The following is an 18,317-nucleotide window of genomic DNA, read 5'->3' as shown; positions in this document are numbered from 1 at the left end:
TACGCCGTTGCCTACTCCTGGCCCGTATGCTGGCACTAACCCGTGCGTCAGCACGGGGCCCGACCCTCCCACGTTTCCGTACCCTCTCCTTTGCCCTAAGCCTTGCCGTTCCCTAACCCTAACCCTAGCCTGGAACGGAAATCAACCACAAGCCCTACACCTTACCTTACGCCGTACCCTACTCCTGGCCCGTACGTTGGCACTGACCAGTGCGTCAGCACGTAGCCTGAACCTCCCACGTTTCCGTACCCTCAGCTGTGCCCTAAGCCTTGCCGTTCCCTAACCCTAACCCTAGCCCGGAATGGAAACCCACCACCAGCCCTACACCTTACCTTACGCCGTACCCTATTCCTGGCCCGTACGCTGGCACTGAACCGTGCGTCAGCACGTAGCCTGACCCTCCCACGTTTCCGTACCCTCACTTGGGCCCTAAGCCTTGCCGTTCCCTAACACTAACCCTAGCCCGGAATAGAAACCCACCACCAGCCCTACACTTTATCCTACGCCGTTGCCTACTCCTGGCCTGTACTCTGGCACTGCCCCGTGCATCAGCACGTAGCCTTACACTCTGGCGTTTCCGTACCCTCTCCTGTGCCGTAAGCCTTGCCGTTCCCTAACCCTAACCCTAGCCCAGAACGCAAATCCACCACCAGCCTACACTTTATCCTACGCCGTTGCCTACTCCTGGCCCGTACGCTGGCACTGACCCGTGCGTCAGCACGTAGCACGAGCCTCCCACGTTTCCGTACCTTCACCTGTGCCCTAAGCCTTGCCGTTCCCTAACCCTAACCCTAGCCCGGAACGGAAACCCACCACCAGCCCTACAACTTACCTTACGCCATAACCTACTCCTGACCCGAACGCTGGCACTGACCCGTGCGTCAGCACGAAGCCTGACCCTCCCACGTTTCCGTACCCTCACCTGTGCCCTATGCCTTGCCGTTCCCTAACCCTAATCCTAGCCCGGAATAGAAACCCACCACCAGCCCTACACCTTACCTTACGCCGTACCCTACTCCTGACCTGTACGCTGGCACTGACCTGTGCGTCAGCACGTAGCCTGACCCTCCCACGTTTCCGTACCCTCACCTGTGCCCTAAGCCTTGCCGTTCCCTAACCCTAACCCTAGCCCCGAACGCAAATCCACCACCAGCCCTACACTTTATCCTACGCCGTTGCCTGCTCCTGGCCCGTACGCTGGCACTGACCCGTGCGTCAGCACGTAGCCCGACCCTCCCACGTTTCTGTACCCTCACCTGTGCCCTAAGCCTTGCCGTTCCCTAACCCTAACCCTAGCCCGGAATAGAAACCCACCACCAGCCCTACACCTTACCTTAAGCCGTTGCCTACTCCTGGCCCGTACGCTGGCACTGACCCGTGCGTCAGCACGTAGCCCGACCCTCCCACGTTTCTGTACCCTCACCTGTGCCCTAAGCCTTGCCGTTCCCTAACCCTAACCCTAGCCCGGAATAGAAACCCACCACCAGCCCTACACCATACCTTAAGCCGTTGCCTACTCCTGGCCCGTACGCTGGCACTGACCCGTGCGTCAGCACGTAGCCTGACCCTCCCACGTTTCCGTACCCTCACCTGTGCCCTAAGCGTTGCCGTTCCCTAACCGTAACCCTAGCCCGGAATGGAAACCCACCACCAGCCCTACACTTTATCCTACGTCGTTGCCTACTGCTGACCCGTATGCTGGCACTGACCAGTGCGTCAGCACGTAGCCCGACCCTCCCACGTTTCTGTACCCTCACCTGTGCCCTAAGCCTTGCCGTTCCCTAACCCTAACCCTAGCCCGGAATAGAAACCCACCACCAGCCCTACACCCTACCTTAAGCCGTTGCCTACTCCTGGCCCGTACGCTGGCACTGACCCGTGCGTCAGCACGTAGCCTGACCCTCCCACGTCTCCGTACCCTCACCTGTGTCCTAAGCCTTGCCGTTCCCTAACCCTAACCCTAGCCCGGAATAGAAACCCACCACCAGCCCTACACCTTACCTTACGCCGTACCCTACTCCTGACCCGTACGCTGGCACTGACACGTGCGTCAGCACGTAGCCTGACCCTCCCACGTTTCCGTACCCTCACCTGTGCCCTAAGCCTTGCCGTTCCCGAACCCTAACCCTAGCCCGGAATAGAAACCCACCACCAGCCCTACACTTTTCCTTACGCCGTACCCTACTCCTGACCTATACGCTGGCACTGAGCTGTGCGTCAGCACGTAGCCTGACCCTGCCACGTTTCCGTACCCTCACCTGTGCCCTAAGGCTTGCCGTTCCCTAACCATAACCCTAGCCCGGAATGGAAACCCACCACCAGCCCTACACCTTACCCGACGCCGTTGCCTACTCCTGGCCTGTACTCTGGCACTGCCCCGTGCATCAGCACGTAGCCTTACACTCTGGCGTTTCCGTACCCTCTCCTGTGCCCTAAGCCTTGCCGTTCCCTAACCCTAACCCTAGCCCAGAACGCAAATCCACCACCAGCCTACACTTCATCCTACGCCGTTGCCTACTCCTGGCCCGTACGCTGGCACTGACCAGTGCGTCAGCACGTAGCACGAGCCTCCCACGTTTCCGTACCTTCACCTGTGCCCTAAGCCTTGCCGTTCCCTAACCCTAACCCTAGCCCGGAACGGAAACCCACCACCAGCCTGACACCTTACATTACGCCGTACCCTATTCCTGGCCCGTACGCTGGCACTGAACCGTGTGTCAGCACGTAGCCTGACCCTCCCACGTTTCCGTACCCTCACCTGTGCCCTAAGCCATGCCGTTCCCTAAACCTAACCCTAGCCCGGTACGCAAATCCACCACAAGCCCTACACTTTATCCTACGCCGTTGCCTACTCCTGGCCCGTACGCTGGCACTGACCCGTGCGTCAGCACGTAGCCCGACCCTCCCACGTTTCCGTACCCTCACCTATGCCCTAAGCCTTGCCGTTCCCTAACCCTAACCCTAGCCCGGAATAGAAACCCACCACCAGCCCTACACCTTACCTTACGCCATAACCTACTCCTGACCCGTACGCTGGCGCTGACCCGTGCGTCAGCACGTAGACTGACCCTCCCACGTTTCCGTACCCTCACCTGTGCCCTATGCCTTGCCGTTCCCTAACCCTAACCCTAGCCCGGAATAGAAACCCACCACCAGCCCTACACCTTACCTTACGCCGTACCCTACTCCTGACCTGTACGCTGGCACTGACCTGTGCGTCAGCACGTAGCCTGACCCTCCCACGTTCCCGTACCCTCACCTGTGCCCTAAGCCTTGCCGTTCCCTAACCCTAACCCTAACCCCGAACGCAAATCCACCACCAGCCCTACACTTTATCCTACGCCGTTGCCTACTCCTGGCCCGTACGCTGGCACTGACCCGTGCGTCAGCACGTAGCCCGACCCTCCCACGTTTCTGTACCCTCACCTGTGCCCTAAGCCTTGCCGTTCCCTAACCCTAACCCTAGCCCGGAATAGAAACCCACCACCAGCCCTACACCTTACCTTAAGCCGTTGCCTACTCCTGGCCCGTACGCTGGCACTGACCCGTGCGTCAGCACGTAGCCCGACCCTCCCACGTTTCTGTACCCTCACCTGTGCCCTAAGCCTTGCCGTTCCCTAACCCTCACCCTAGCCCGGAATAGACACCCACCACCAGCCCTACACCTTACCTTAAGCCGTTGCCTACTCCTGGCCCGTACGCTGGCACTGACCCGTGCGTCAGCACGTAGCCTGACCCTCCCACGTTTCCGTACCCTCACCAGTGCCCTAAGCGTTGCCGTTCCCTAACCCTAACCCTAGCCCGGAATGGAAACCTACCACCAGCCCTACACTTTATCCTACGCCGTTGCCTACTCCTGACCCGTATGCTGGCCCTGACCCATGCGTCAGCACGTAGCCCGACCCTCCCACGTTTCTGTACCCTCACCTGTGCCCTAAGCCTTGCCGTTCCCTAACCCTAACCCTAGCCCGGAATAGAAACCCACCACCAGCCCTACACCTTACCTTAAGCCGTTGCCTACTCCTGGCCCGTACGCTGGCACTGACCCGTGCGTCAGCACGTAGCCTGACCCTCCCACGTTTCCGTACCCTCACCAGTGCCCTAAGCGTTGCCGTTCCCTAACCCTAACCCTAGCCCGGAATGGAAACCCACCACCAGCCCTACACTTTATCCTACGCCGTTGCCTACTCCTGGCCCGTACGCTGGCACTGACCCGTGCGTCAGCACGTAGCCTGACCCTCCCACGTTTCCGTACCCTCACCTGTGCCCTAAGCGTTGCCGTTCCCTAACCCTAACCCTAGCCCGGAATGGAAACCCACCACCAGCCCTACACTTTATCCTACGCCGTTGCCTACTCCTGGCCCGTATGCTGGCACTAACCCGTGCGTCAGCACGGGGCCCGACCCTCCCACGTTTCCGTACCCTCTCCTTTGCCCTAAGCCTTGCCGTTCCCTAACCCTAACCCTAGCCTGGAACGGAAATCAACCACAAGCCCTACACCTTACCTTACGCCGTACCCTACTCCTGGCCCGTACGTTGGCACTGACCAGTGCGTCAGCACGTAGCCTGAACCTCCCACGTTTCCGTACCCTCAGCTGTGCCCTAAGCCTTGCCGTTCCCTAACCCTAACCCTAGCCCGTAATGGAAACCCACCACCAGCCCTACACCTTACCTTACGCCGTACCCTATTCCTGGCCCGTACGCTGGCACTGAACCGTGCGTCAGCACGTAGCCTGACCCTCCCACGTTTCCGTACCCTCACTTGGGCCCTAAGCCTTGCCGTTCCCTAACACTAACCCTAGCCCGGAATAGAAACCCACCACCAGCCCTACACTTTATCCTACGCCGTTGCCTACTCCTGGCCTGTACTCTGGCACTGCCCCGTGCATCAGCACGTAGCCTTACACTCTGGCGTTTCCGTACCCTCTCCTGTGCCGTAAGCCTTGCCGTTCCCTAACCCTAACCCTAGCCCAGAACGCAAATCCACCACCAGCCTACACTTTATCCTACGCCGTTGCCTACTCCTGGCCCGTACGCTGGCACTGACCCGTGCGTCAGCACGTAGCACGAGCCTCCCACGTTTCCGTACCTTCACCTGTGCCCTAAGCCTTGCCGTTCCCTAACCCTAACCCTAGCCCGGAACGGAAACCCACCACCAGCCCTACAACTTACCTTACGCCATAACCTACTCCTGACCCGAACGCTGGCACTGACCCGTGCGTCAGCACGAAGCCTGACCCTCCCACGTTTCCGTACCCTCACCTGTGCCCTATGCCTTGCCGTTCCCTAACCCTAATCCTAGCCCGGAATAGAAACCCACCACCAGCCCTACACCTTACCTTACGCCGTACCCTACTCCTGACCTGTACGCTGGCACTGACCTGTGCGTCAGCACGTAGCCTGACCCTCCCACGTTTCCGTACCCTCACCTGTGCCCTAAGCCTTGCCGTTCCCTAACCCTAACCCTAGCCCCGAACGCAAATCCACCACCAGCCCTACACTTTATCCTACGCCGTTGCCTGCTCCTGGCCCGTACGCTGGCACTGACCCGTGCGTCAGCACGTAGCCCGACCCTCCCACGTTTCTGTACCCTCACCTGTGCCCTAAGCCTTGCCGTTCCCTAACCCTAACCCTAGCCCGGAATAGAAACCCACCACCAGCCCTACACCTTACCTTAAGCCGTTGCCTACTCCTGGCCCGTACGCTGGCACTGACCCGTGCGTCAGCACGTAGCCCGACCCTCCCACGTTTCTGTACCCTCACCTGTGCCCTAAGCCTTGCCGTTCCCTAACCCTAACCCTAGCCCGGAATAGAAACCCACCACCAGCCCTACACCATACCTTAAGCCGTTGCCTACTCCTGGCCCGTACGCTGGCACTGACCCGTGCGTCAGCACGTAGCCTGACCCTCCCACGTTTCCGTACCCTCACCTGTGCCCTAAGCGTTGCCGTTCCCTAACCGTAACCCTAGCCCGGAATGGAAACCCACCACCAGCCCTACACTTTATCCTACGTCGTTGCCTACTGCTGACCCGTATGCTGGCACTGACCAGTGCGTCAGCACGTAGCCCGACCCTCCCACGTTTCTGTACCCTCACCTGTGCCCTAAGCCTTGCCGTTCCCTAACCCTAACCCTAGCCCGGAATAGAAACCCACCACCAGCCCTACACCCTACCTTAAGCCGTTGCCTACTCCTGGCCCGTACGCTGGCACTGACCCGTGCGTCAGCACGTAGCCTGACCCTCCCACGTCTCCGTACCCTCACCTGTGTCCTAAGCCTTGCCGTTCCCTAACCCTAACCCTAGCCCGGAATAGAAACCCACCACCAGCCCTACACCTTACCTTACGCCGTACCCTACTCCTGACCCGTACGCTGGCACTGACACGTGCGTCAGCACGTAGCCTGACCCTCCCACGTTTCCGTACCCTCACCTGTGCCCTAAGCCTTGCCGTTCCCGAACCCTAACCCTAGCCCGGAATAGAAACCCACCACCAGCCCTACACTTTTCCTTACGCCGTACCCTACTCCTGACCTATACGCTGGCACTGAGCTGTGCGTCAGCACGTAGCCTGACCCTGCCACGTTTCCGTACCCTCACCTGTGCCCTAAGGCTTGCCGTTCCCTAACCATAACCCTAGCCCGGAATGGAAACCCACCACCAGCCCTACACCTTACCCGACGCCGTTGCCTACTCCTGGCCTGTACTCTGGCACTGCCCCGTGCATCAGCACGTAGCCTTACACTCTGGCGTTTCCGTACCCTCTCCTGTGCCCTAAGCCTTGCCGTTCCCTAACCCTAACCCTAGCCCAGAACGCAAATCCACCACCAGCCTACACTTCATCCTACGCCGTTGCCTACTCCTGGCCCGTACGCTGGCACTGACCAGTGCGTCAGCACGTAGCACGAGCCTCCCACGTTTCCGTACCTTCACCTGTGCCCTAAGCCTTGCCGTTCCCTAACCCTAACCCTAGCCCGGAACGGAAACCCACCACCAGCCTGACACCTTACATTACGCCGTACCCTATTCCTGGCCCGTACGCTGGCACTGAACCGTGTGTCAGCACGTAGCCTGACCCTCCCACGTTTCCGTACCCTCACCTGTGCCCTAAGCCATGCCGTTCCCTAAACCTAACCCTAGCCCGGTACGCAAATCCACCACAAGCCCTACACTTTATCCTACGCCGTTGCCTACTCCTGGCCCGTACGCTGGCACTGACCCGTGCGTCAGCACGTAGCCCGACCCTCCCACGTTTCCGTACACTCACCTATGCCCTAAGCCTTGCCGTTCCCTAACCCTAACCCTAGCCCGGAATAGAAACCCACCACCAGCCCTACACCTTACCTTACGCCATAACCTACTCCTGACCCGTACGCTGGCGCTGACCCGTGCGTCAGCACGTAGACTGACCCTCCCACGTTTCCGTACCCTCACCTGTGCCCTATGCCTTGCCGTTCCCTAACCCTAACCCTAGCCCGGAATAGAAACCCACCACCAGCCCTACACCTTACCTTACGCCGTACCCTACTCCTGACCTGTACGCTGGCACTGACCTGTGCGTCAGCACGTAGCCTGACCCTCCCACGTTCCCGTACCCTCACCTGTGCCCTAAGCCTTGCCGTTCCCTAACCCTAACCCTAACCCCGAACGCAAATCCACCACCAGCCCTACACTTTATCCTACGCCGTTGCCTACTCCTGGCCCGTACGCTGGCACTGACCCGTGCGTCAGCACGTAGCCCGACCCTCCCACGTTTCTGTACCCTCACCTGTGCCCTAAGCCTTGCCGTTCCCTAACCCTAACCCTAGCCCGGAATAGAAACCCACCACCAGCCCTACACCTTACCTTAAGCCGTTGCCTACTCCTGGCCCGTACGCTGGCACTGACCCGTGCGTCAGCACGTAGCCCGACCCTCCCACGTTTCTGTACCCTCACCTGTGCCCTAAGCCTTGCCGTTCCCTAACCCTCACCCTAGCCCGGAATAGACACCCACCACCAGCCCTACACCTTACCTTAAGCCGTTGCCTACTCCTGGCCCGTACGCTGGCACTGACCCGTGCGTCAGCACGTAGCCTGACCCTCCCACGTTTCCGTACCCTCACCAGTGCCCTAAGCGTTGCCGTTCCCTAACCCTAACCCTAGCCCGGAATGGAAACCTACCACCAGCCCTACACTTTATCCTACGCCGTTGCCTACTCCTGACCCGTATGCTGGCCCTGACCCATGCGTCAGCACGTAGCCCGACCCTCCCACGTTTCTGTACCCTCACCTGTGCCCTAAGCCTTGCCGTTCCCTAACCCTAACCCTAGCCCGGAATAGAAACCCACCACCAGCCCTACACCTTACCTTAAGCCGTTGCCTACTCCTGGCCCGTACGCTGGCACTGACCCGTGCGTCAGCACGTAGCCTGACCCTCCCACGTTTCCGTACCCTCACCTGTGCCCTAAGCCTTGCCGTTCCCTAACCCTAACCCTAGCCGGGAATAGAAAGCCACCACCAGCCCTACACCTTACCTTACGCCGTACCCTACTCCTGACCCGTACGCTGGCACTGACACGTGCGTCAGCACGTAGCCTGACCCTCCCACGTTTCCGTACCCTCACCTGTGCCCTAAGCCTTGCCGTTCCCTAACCCTAACACTAGCCCGGAACGGAAATCAACCACCAGCCCTACACCTTACCTTACGCCGTTGCTTACTCCTGGCCCGTACGCTGGCACTGACCCGAGCGTCAGCACGTAGCCTGACCCTCCCACGTTTCCGTAACCTCACCTGTGCCCTAAGCCTTGCCGTTCCCTAACCCTAACACTAGCCCGGAACGGAAATCAACCACCAGCCCTACACTTTATCCTATGCCGTTGCCTACTCCTGGCCCGTACGCTGGCACTGACCCGTGCGTCAGCACGTAGCCCGACCCTCCCACGTATCTGTACCCTCACCTGTGCCCTAAGCCTTGCCGTTCCCTAACCCTAACCCTAGCCCGGAATAGAAACCCACCACCAGCCCTACACCTTACCTTACGCCATACCCTACTCCTGACCCGTACGCTGGCACTGACCCGTGCGTCAGCACGTAGCCTGACCCTCCCACGTTTCCGTGCCCTCACCTGTGCCCTAAGCCTTGCCGTTCGCTAACCCTAACCCTAGCCCGGAATAGAAACCCACCACCAGCCCTACACGGTACCTTACGCCGTACCATACTCCTGACCTGTACGCTGGCACTGACCTGTGCGTCAGCACGTAGCCTGACCCTCCCACGTTTCCGTACCCTCACCTGTGCCCTAAGCCTTGCCGTTCCCTAACCCTAACCCTAGCCCCGAATGCAAATCCACCACCAGCCCTACACTTTATCCTACGCCGTTGCCTACTCCTGGCCCGTACGCTGGCACTGACCCGTGCGTCAGCACGTAGCCCGACCCTCCCACGTTTCTGTACCCTCACCTGTGCCCTAAGCCTTGCCGTTCCCTAACCCTAACCCTAGCCCGGAATAGAAACCCACCACCAGCCCTACACCTTACCTTAAGCCGTTGCCTACTCCTGGCCCGTACGCTGGCACTGACCCGTGCGTCAGCACGTAGCCCGAACCTCCCACGTTTCTGTACCCTCACCTGTGCCCTAAGCCTTGCCGTTCCCTAACCCTAACCCTAGCCCGGAATAGAAACCCACCACCAGCCCTACACCTTACCTTAAGCCGTTGCCTACTCCTGGCCCGTACGCTGGCACTGACCCGTGCGTCAGCACGTAGCCTGACCCTCCCACGTTTCCGTACCCTCACCTGTGCCCTAAGTGTTGCCGTTCCCTAACCCTAACCCTAGCCCGGAATGGAAACCCACCACCAGCCCTACACTTTATCGTACGCCGTTGCCTACTCCTGGCCCGTATGCTGGCACTAACCCGTGCGTCAGCACGGGGCCCGACCCTCCCACGTTTCCGTACCCTCTCCTTTGCCCTAAGCCTTGCCGTTCCCTAACCCTAACCCTAGCCTGGAACGGAAATCAACCACAAGCCCTACACCTTACCTTACGCCGTACCCTACTCCTGGCCCGTACGTTGGCACTGACCAGTGCGTCAGCACGTAGCCTGACCCTCCCACGTTTCCGTACCCTCAGCTGTGCCCTAAGCCTTGCCGTTCCCTAACCCTAACCCTAGCCCGGAATGGAAACCCACCACCAGCCCTACACCTTACCTTACGCCGTACCCTATTCCTGGCCCGTACGCTGGCACTGAACCGTGCGTCAGCACGTAGCCTGACCCTCCCACGTTTCCGTACCCTCACTTGTGCCCTAAGCCTTGCCGTTCCCTAACCCTAACCCTAGCCCGGAATAGAAACCCACCACCAGCCCTACACTTTATCCTACGCCGTTGCCTACTCCTGGCCTGTACTCTGGCACTGCCCCGTGCATCAGCACGTAGCCTTACACTCTGGCGTTTCCGTACCCTCTCCTGTGCCGTAAGCCTTGCCGTTCCCTAACCCTAACCCTAGCCCAGAACGCAAATCCACCACCAGCCTACACTTTATCCTACGCCGTTGCCTACTCCTGGCCTGTACGCTGGCACTGACCCGTGCGTCAGCACGTAGCACGAGCCTCCCACGTTTCCGTACCTTCACCTGTGCCCTAAGCCTTGCCGTTCCCTAACCCTAACCCTGGCCCGGAACGGAAACCCACCACCAGCCCTACACCTTACCTTACGCCATAACCTACTCCTGACCCGAACGCTGGCACTGACCCGTGCGTCAGCACGAAGCCTGACCCTCCCACGTTTCCGTACCCTCACCTGTGCCCTAAGCCTTGCCGTTCCCTAACCCTAACCCTAGCCCGGAATGGAAACCCACCACCAGCCCTACACCTTACCTTACGCCGTACCCTATTCCTGGCCCGTACGCTGGCACTGAACCGTGCGTCAGCACGTAGCCTGACCCTCCCACGTTTCCGTACCCTCACCTGTGCCCTAAGCCTTGCCGTTCCCTAACCCTAACCCTAGCCGGGAATAGAAAGCCACCACCAGCCCTACACCTTACCTTACGCCGTACCCTACTCCTGACCCGTACGCTGGCACTGACACGTGCGTCAGCACGTAGCCTGACCCTCCCACGTTTCCGTACCCTCACCTGTGCCCTAAGCCTTGCCGTTCCCTAACCCTAACACTAGCCCGGAACGGAAAACAACCACCAGCCCTACACCTTACCTTACGCCGTTGCTTACTCCTGGCCCGTACGCTGGCACTGACCCGAGCGTCAGCACGTAGCCTGACCCTCCCACGTTTCCGTAACCTCACCTGTGCCCTAAGCCTTGCCGTTCCCTAACCCTAACACTAGCCCGGAACGGAAATCAACCACCAGCCCTACACTTTATCCTACGCCGTTGCCTACTCCTGGCCCGTACGCTGGCACTGACCCGTGCATCAGCACGTAGCCCGACCCTCCCACGTATCTGTACCCTCACCTGTGCCCTAAGCCTTGCCGTTCCCTAACCCTAACCCTAGCCCGGAATAGAAACCCACCACCAGCCCTACACCTTACCTTACGCCATACCCTACTCCTGACCCGTACGCTGGCACTGACCCGTGCGTCAGCACGTAGCCTGACCCTCCCACGTTTCCGTGCCCTCACCTGTGCCCTAAGCCTTGCCGTTCGCTAACCCTAACCCTAGCCCGGAATAGAAACCCACCACCAGCCCTACACGGTACCTTACGCCGTACCATACTCCTGACCTGTACGCTGGCACTGACCCGTGCGTCAGCACGTAGCCCGACCCTCCCACGTTTCTGTACCCTCACCTGTGCCCTAAGCCTTGCCGTTCCCTAACCCTAACCCTAACCCGGAATAGAAACCCACCACCAGCCCTACACCTTACCTTAAGCCGTTGCCTACTCCTGGCCCGTACTCTGGCACTGACCCGTGCGTCAGCACGTAGCCCGAACCTCCCACGTTTCTGTACCCTCACCTGTGCCCTAAGCCTTGCCGTTCCCTAACCCTAACCCTAGCCCGGAATAGAAACCCACCACCAGCCCTACACCTTACCTTAAGCCGTTGCCTACTCCTGGCCCGTACGCTGGCACTGACCCGTGCGTCAGCACGTAGCCTGACCCTCCCACGTTTCCGTACCCTCACCTGTGCCCTAAGTGTTGCGGTTCCCTAACCCTAACCCTAGCCGGGAATGGAAACCCACCACCAGCCCTACACTTTATCGTACGCCGTTGCCTACTCCTGGCCCGTATGCTGGCACTAACCCGTGCGTCAGCACGGGGCCCGACCCTCCCACGGTTCCGTACCCTCTCCTTTGCCCTAAGCCTTGCCGTTCCCTAACCCTAACCCTAGCCTGGAACGGAAATCAACCACAAGCCCTACACCTTACCTTACGCCGTACCCTACTCCTGGCCCGTACGTTGGCACTGACCAGTGCGTCAGCACGTAGCCTGACCCTCCCACGTTTCCGTACCCTCAGCTGTGCCCTAAGCCTTGCCGTTCCCTAACCCTAACCCTAGCCCGGAATGGAAACCCACCACCAGCCCTACACCTTACCTACGCCGTACCCTATTCCTGGCCCGTACGCTGGCACTGAACCGTGCGTCAGCACGTAGCCTGACCCTCCCACGTTTCCGTACCCTCACTTGTGCCCTAAGCCTTGCCGTTCCCTAACCCTAACCCTAGCCCGGAATAGAAACCCACCACCAGCCCTACACTTTATCCTACGCCGTTGCCTACTCCTGGCCTGTACTCTGGCACTGCCCCGTGCATCAGCACGTAGCCTTACACTCTGGCGTTTCCGTACCCTCTCCTGTGCCGTAAGCCTTGCCGTTCCCTAACCCTAACCCTAGCCCAGAACGCAAATCCACCACCAGCCTACACTTTATCCTACGCCGTTGCCTACTCCTGGCCCGTACGCTGGCACTGACCCGTGCGTCAGCACGTAGCACGAGCCTCCCACGTTTCCGTACCTTCACCTGTGCCCTAAGCCTTGCCGTTCCCTAACCCTAACCCTGGCCCGGAACGGAAACCCACCACCAGCCCTACACCTTACCTTACGCCATAACCTACTCCTGACCCGAACGCTGGCACTGACCCGTGCGTCAGCACGAAGCCTGACCCTCCCACGTTTCCGTACCCTCACCTGTGCCCTATGCCTTGCCGTTCCCTAACCCTAACCCTAGCCCGGAATAGAAACCCACCACCAGCCCTACACCTTACCTTACGCCGTACCCTACTCCTGACCTGTACGCTGGCACTGACCTGTGCGTCAGCACGTAGCCTGACCCTCCCACGTTCCCGTACCCTCACCTGTGCCCTAAGCCTTGCCGTTCCCTAACCCTAACCCTAACCCCGAACGCAAATCCACCACCAGCCCTACACTTTATCCTACGCCGTTGCCTACTCCTGGCCCGTACGCTGGCACTGACCCGTGCGTCAGCACGTAGCCCGACCCTCCCACGTTTCTGTACCCTCACCTGTGCCCTAAGCCTTGCCGTTCCCTAACCCTAACCCTAGCCCGGAATAGAAACCCACCACCAGCCCTACACCTTACCTTAAGCCGTTGCCTACTCCTGGCCCGTACGCTGGCACTGACCCGTGCGTCAGCACGTAGCCCGACCCTCCCACGTTTCTGTACCCTCACCTGTGCCCTAAGCCTTGCCGTTCCCTAACCCTCACCCTAGCCCGGAATAGACACCCACCACCAGCCCTACACCTTACCTTAAGCCGTTGCCTACTCCTGGCCCGTACGCTGGCACTGACCCGTGCGTCAGCACGTAGCCTGACCCTCCCACGTTTCCGTACCCTCACCAGTGCCCTAAGCGTTGCCGTTCCCTAACCCTAACCCTAGCCCGGAATGGAAACCTACCACCAGCCCTACACTTTATCCTACGCCGTTGCCTACTCCTGACCCGTATGCTGGCCCTGACCCATGCGTCAGCACGTAGCCCGACCCTCCCACGTTTCTGTACCCTCACCTGTGCCCTAAGCCTTGCCGTTCCCTAACCCTAACCCTAGCCCGGAATAGAAACCCACCACCAGCCCTACACCTTACCTTAAGCCGTTGCCTACTCCTGGCCCGTACGCTGGCACTGACCCGTGCGTCAGCACGTAGCCTGACCCTCCCACGTTTCCGTACCCTCACCTGTGCCCTAAGCCTTGCCGTTCCCTAACCCTAACCCTAGCCGGGAATAGAAAGCCACCACCAGCCCTACACCTTACCTTACGCCGTACCCTACTCCTGACCCGTACGCTGGCACTGACACGTGCGTCAGCACGTAGCCTGACCCTCCCACGTTTCCGTACCCTCACCTGTGCCCTAAGCCTTGCCGTTCCCTAACCCTAACACTAGCCCGGAACGGAAATCAACCACCAGCCCTATACCTTACCTTACGCCGTTGCTTACTCCTGGCCCGTACGCTGGCACTGACCCGAGCGTCAGCACGTAGCCTGACCCTCCCACGTTTCCGTAACCTCACCTGTGCCCTAAGCCTTGCCGTTCCCTAACCCTAACACTAGCCCGGAACGGAAATCAACCACCAGCCCTACACTTTATCCTATGCCGTTGCCTACTCCTGGCCCGTACGCTGGCACTGACCCGTGCGTCAGCACGTAGCCCGACCCTCCCACGTATCTGTACCCTCACCTGTGCCCTAAGCCTTGCCGTTCCCTAACCCTAACCCTAGCCCGGAATAGAAACCCACCACCAGCCCTACACCTTACCTTACGCCATACCCTACTCCTGACCCGTACGCTGGCACTGACCCGTGCGTCAGCACGTAGCCTGACCCTCCCACGTTTCCGTGCCCTCACCTGTGCCCTAAGCCTTGCCGTTCGCTAACCCTAACCCTAGCCCGGAATAGAAACCCACCACCAGCCCTACACGGTACCTTACGCCGTACCATACTCCTGACCTGTACGCTGGCACTGACCTGTGCGTCAGCACGTAGCCTGACCCTCCCACGTTTCCGTACCCTCACCTGTGCCCTAAGCCTTGCCGTTCCCTAACCCTAACCCTAGCCCCGAATGCAAATCCACCACCAGCCCTACACTTTATCCTACGCCGTTGCCTACTCCTGGCCCGTACGCTGGCACTGACCCGTGCGTCAGCACGTAGCCCGACCCTCCCACGTTTCTGTACCCTCACCTGTGCCCTAAGCCTTGCCGTTCCCTAACCCTAACCCTAGCCCGGAATAGAAACCCACCACCAGCCCTACACCTTACCTTAAGCCGTTGCCTACTCCTGGCCCGTACGCTGGCACTGACCCGTGCGTCAGCACGTAGCCCGAACCTCCCACGTTTCTGTACCCTCACCTGTGCCCTAAGCCTTGCCGTTCCCTAACCCTAACCCTAGCCCGGAATAGAAACCCACCACCAGCCCTACACCTTACCTTAAGCCGTTGCCTACTCCTGGCCCGTACGCTGGCACTGACCCGTGTGTCAGCACGTAGCCTGACCCTCCCACGTTTCCGTACCCTCACCTGTGCCCTAAGTGTTGCCGTTCCCTAACCCTAACCCTAGCCCGGAATGGAAACCCACCACCAGCCCTACACTTTATCGTACGCCGTTGCCTACTCCTGGCCCGTATGCTGGCACTAACCCGTGCGTCAGCACGGGGCCCGACCCTCCCACGTTTCCGTACCCTCTCCTTTGCCCTAAGCCTTGCCGTTCCCTAACCCTAACCCTAGCCTGGAACGGAAATCAACCACAAGCCCTACACCTTACCTTACGCCGTACCCTACTCCTGGCCCGTACGTTGGCACTGACCAGTGCGTCAGCACGTAGCCTGACCCTCCCACGTTTCCGTACCCTCAGCTGTGCCCTAAGCCTTGCCGTTCCCTAACCCTAACCCTAGCCCGGAATGGAAACCCACCACCAGCCCTACACCTTACCTTACGCCGTACCCTATTCCTGGCCCGTACGCTGGCACTGAACCGTGCGTCAGCACGTAGCCTGACCCTCCCACGTTTCCGTACCCTCACTTGTGCCCTAAGCCTTGCCGTTCCCTAACCCTAACCCTAGCCCGGAATAGAAACCCACCACCAGCCCTACACTTTATCCTACGCCGTTGCCTACTCCTGGCCTGTACTCTGGCACTGCCCCGTGCATCAGCACGTAGCCTTACACTCTGGCGTTTCCGTACCCTCTCCTGTGCCGTAAGCCTTGCCGTTCCCTAACCCTAACCCTAGCCCAGAACGCAAATCCACCACCAGCCTACACTTTATCCTACGCCGTTGCCTACTCCTGGCCTGTACGCTGGCACTGACCCGTGCGTCAGCACGTAGCACGAGCCTCCCACGTTTCCGTACCTTCACCTGTGCCCTAAGCCTTGCCGTTCCCTAACCCTAACCCTGGCCCGGAACGGAAACCCACCACCAGCCCTACACCTTACCTTACGCCATAACCTACTCCTGACCCGAACGCTGGCACTGACCCGTGCGTCAGCACGAAGCCTGACCCTCCCACGTTTCCGTACCCTCACCTGTGCCCTAAGCCTTGCCGTTCCCTAACCCTAACCCTAGCCCGGAATGGAAACCCACCACCAGCCCTACACCTTACCTTACGCCGTACCCTATTCCTGGCCCGTACGCTGGCACTGAACCGTGCGTCAGCACGTAGCCTGACCCTCCCACGTTTCCGTACCCTCACCTGTGCCCTAAGCCTTGCCGTTCCCTAACCCTAACCCTAGCCGGGAATAGAAAGCCACCACCAGCCCTACACCTTACCTTACGCCGTACCCTACTCCTGACCCGTACGCTGGCACTGACACGTGCGTCAGCACGTAGCCTGACCCTCCCACGTTTCCGTACCCTCACCTGTGCCCTAAGCCTTGCCGTTCCCTAACCCTAACACTAGCCCGGAACGGAAAACAACCACCAGCCCTACACCTTACCTTACGCCGTTGCTTACTCCTGGCCCGTACGCTGGCACTGACCCGAGCGTCAGCACGTAGCCTGACCCTCCCACGTTTCCGTAACCTCACCTGTGCCCTAAGCCTTGCCGTTCCCTAACCCTAACCCTAGCCCGGAATAGAAACCCACCACCAGCCCTACACCTTACCTTAAGCCGTTGCCTACTCCTGGCCCGTACGCTGGCACTGACCCGTGCGTCAGCACGTAGCCCGAACCTCCCACGTTTCTGTACCCTCACCTGTGCCCTAAGCCTTGCCGTTCCCTAACCCTAACCCTAGCCCGGAATAGAAACCCACCACCAGCCCTACACTTTATCCTACGCCGTTGCCTACTCCTGGCCTGTACTCTGGCACTGCCCCGTGCATCAGCACGTAGCCTTACACTCTGGCGTTTCCGTACCCTCTCCTGTGCCGTAAGCCTTGCCGTTCCCTAACCCTAACCCTAGCCCAGAACGCAAATCCACCACCAGCCTACACTTTATCCTACGCCGTTGCCTACTCCTGGCCCGTACGCTGGCACTGACCCGTGCGTCAGCACGTAGCACGAGCCTCCCACGTTTCCGTACCTTCACCTGTGCCCTAAGCCTTGCCGTTCCCTAACCCTAACCCTGGCCCGGAACGGAAACCCACCACCAGCCCTACACCTTACCTTACGCCATAACCTACTCCTGACCCGAACGCTGGCACTGACCCGTGCGTCAGCACGAAGCCTGACCCTCCCACGTTTCCGTACCCTCACCTGTGCCCTATGCCTTGCCGTTCCCTAACCCTAACCCTAGCCCGGAATAGAAACCCACCACCAGCCCTACACCTTACCTTACGCCGTACCCTACTCCTGACCTGTACGCTGGCACTGACCTGTGCGTCAGCACGTAGCCTGACCCTCCCACGTTTCCGTACCCTCACCTGTGCCCTAAGCCTTGCCGTTCCCTAACCCTAACCCTAGCCCCGAACGCAAATCCACCACCAGCCCTACACTTTATCCTACGCCGTTGCCTGCTCCTGGCCCGTACGCTGGCACTGACCCGTGCGTCAGCACGTAGCCCGACCCTCCCACGTTTCTGTACCCTCACCTGTGCCCTAAGCCTTGCCGTTCCCTAAACCTAACCCTAGCCCGGAATAGAAACCCACCACCAGCCCTACACCTTACCTTAAGCCGTTGCCTACTCCTGGCCCGTACGCTGGCACTGACTCGTGCGTCAGCACGTAGCCCGACCCTCCCACGTTTCTGTACCCTCACCTGTGCCCTAAGCCTTGCCGTTCCCTAACCCTAACCCTAGCCCGGAATAGAAACCCACCACCAGCCCTACACCTTACCTTAAGCCGTTGCCTACTCCTGGCCCGTACGCTGGCACTGACCCGTGCGTCAGCACGTAGCCTGACCCTCCCACGTTTCCGTACCCTCACCTGTGCCCTAAGCGTTGCCGTTCCCTAACCCTAAC

The sequence above is a fragment of the Mesoplodon bidens genome, assembly GCF_964165515.1.
Source record: "Mesoplodon bidens genome assembly, contig: HAP1_SCAFFOLD_218, whole genome shotgun sequence".
In the NCBI taxonomy this organism is placed as follows: Eukaryota; Metazoa; Chordata; class Mammalia; order Artiodactyla; family Ziphiidae; genus Mesoplodon; species Mesoplodon bidens.
This window is presented reverse-complemented; position numbering follows the sequence as displayed.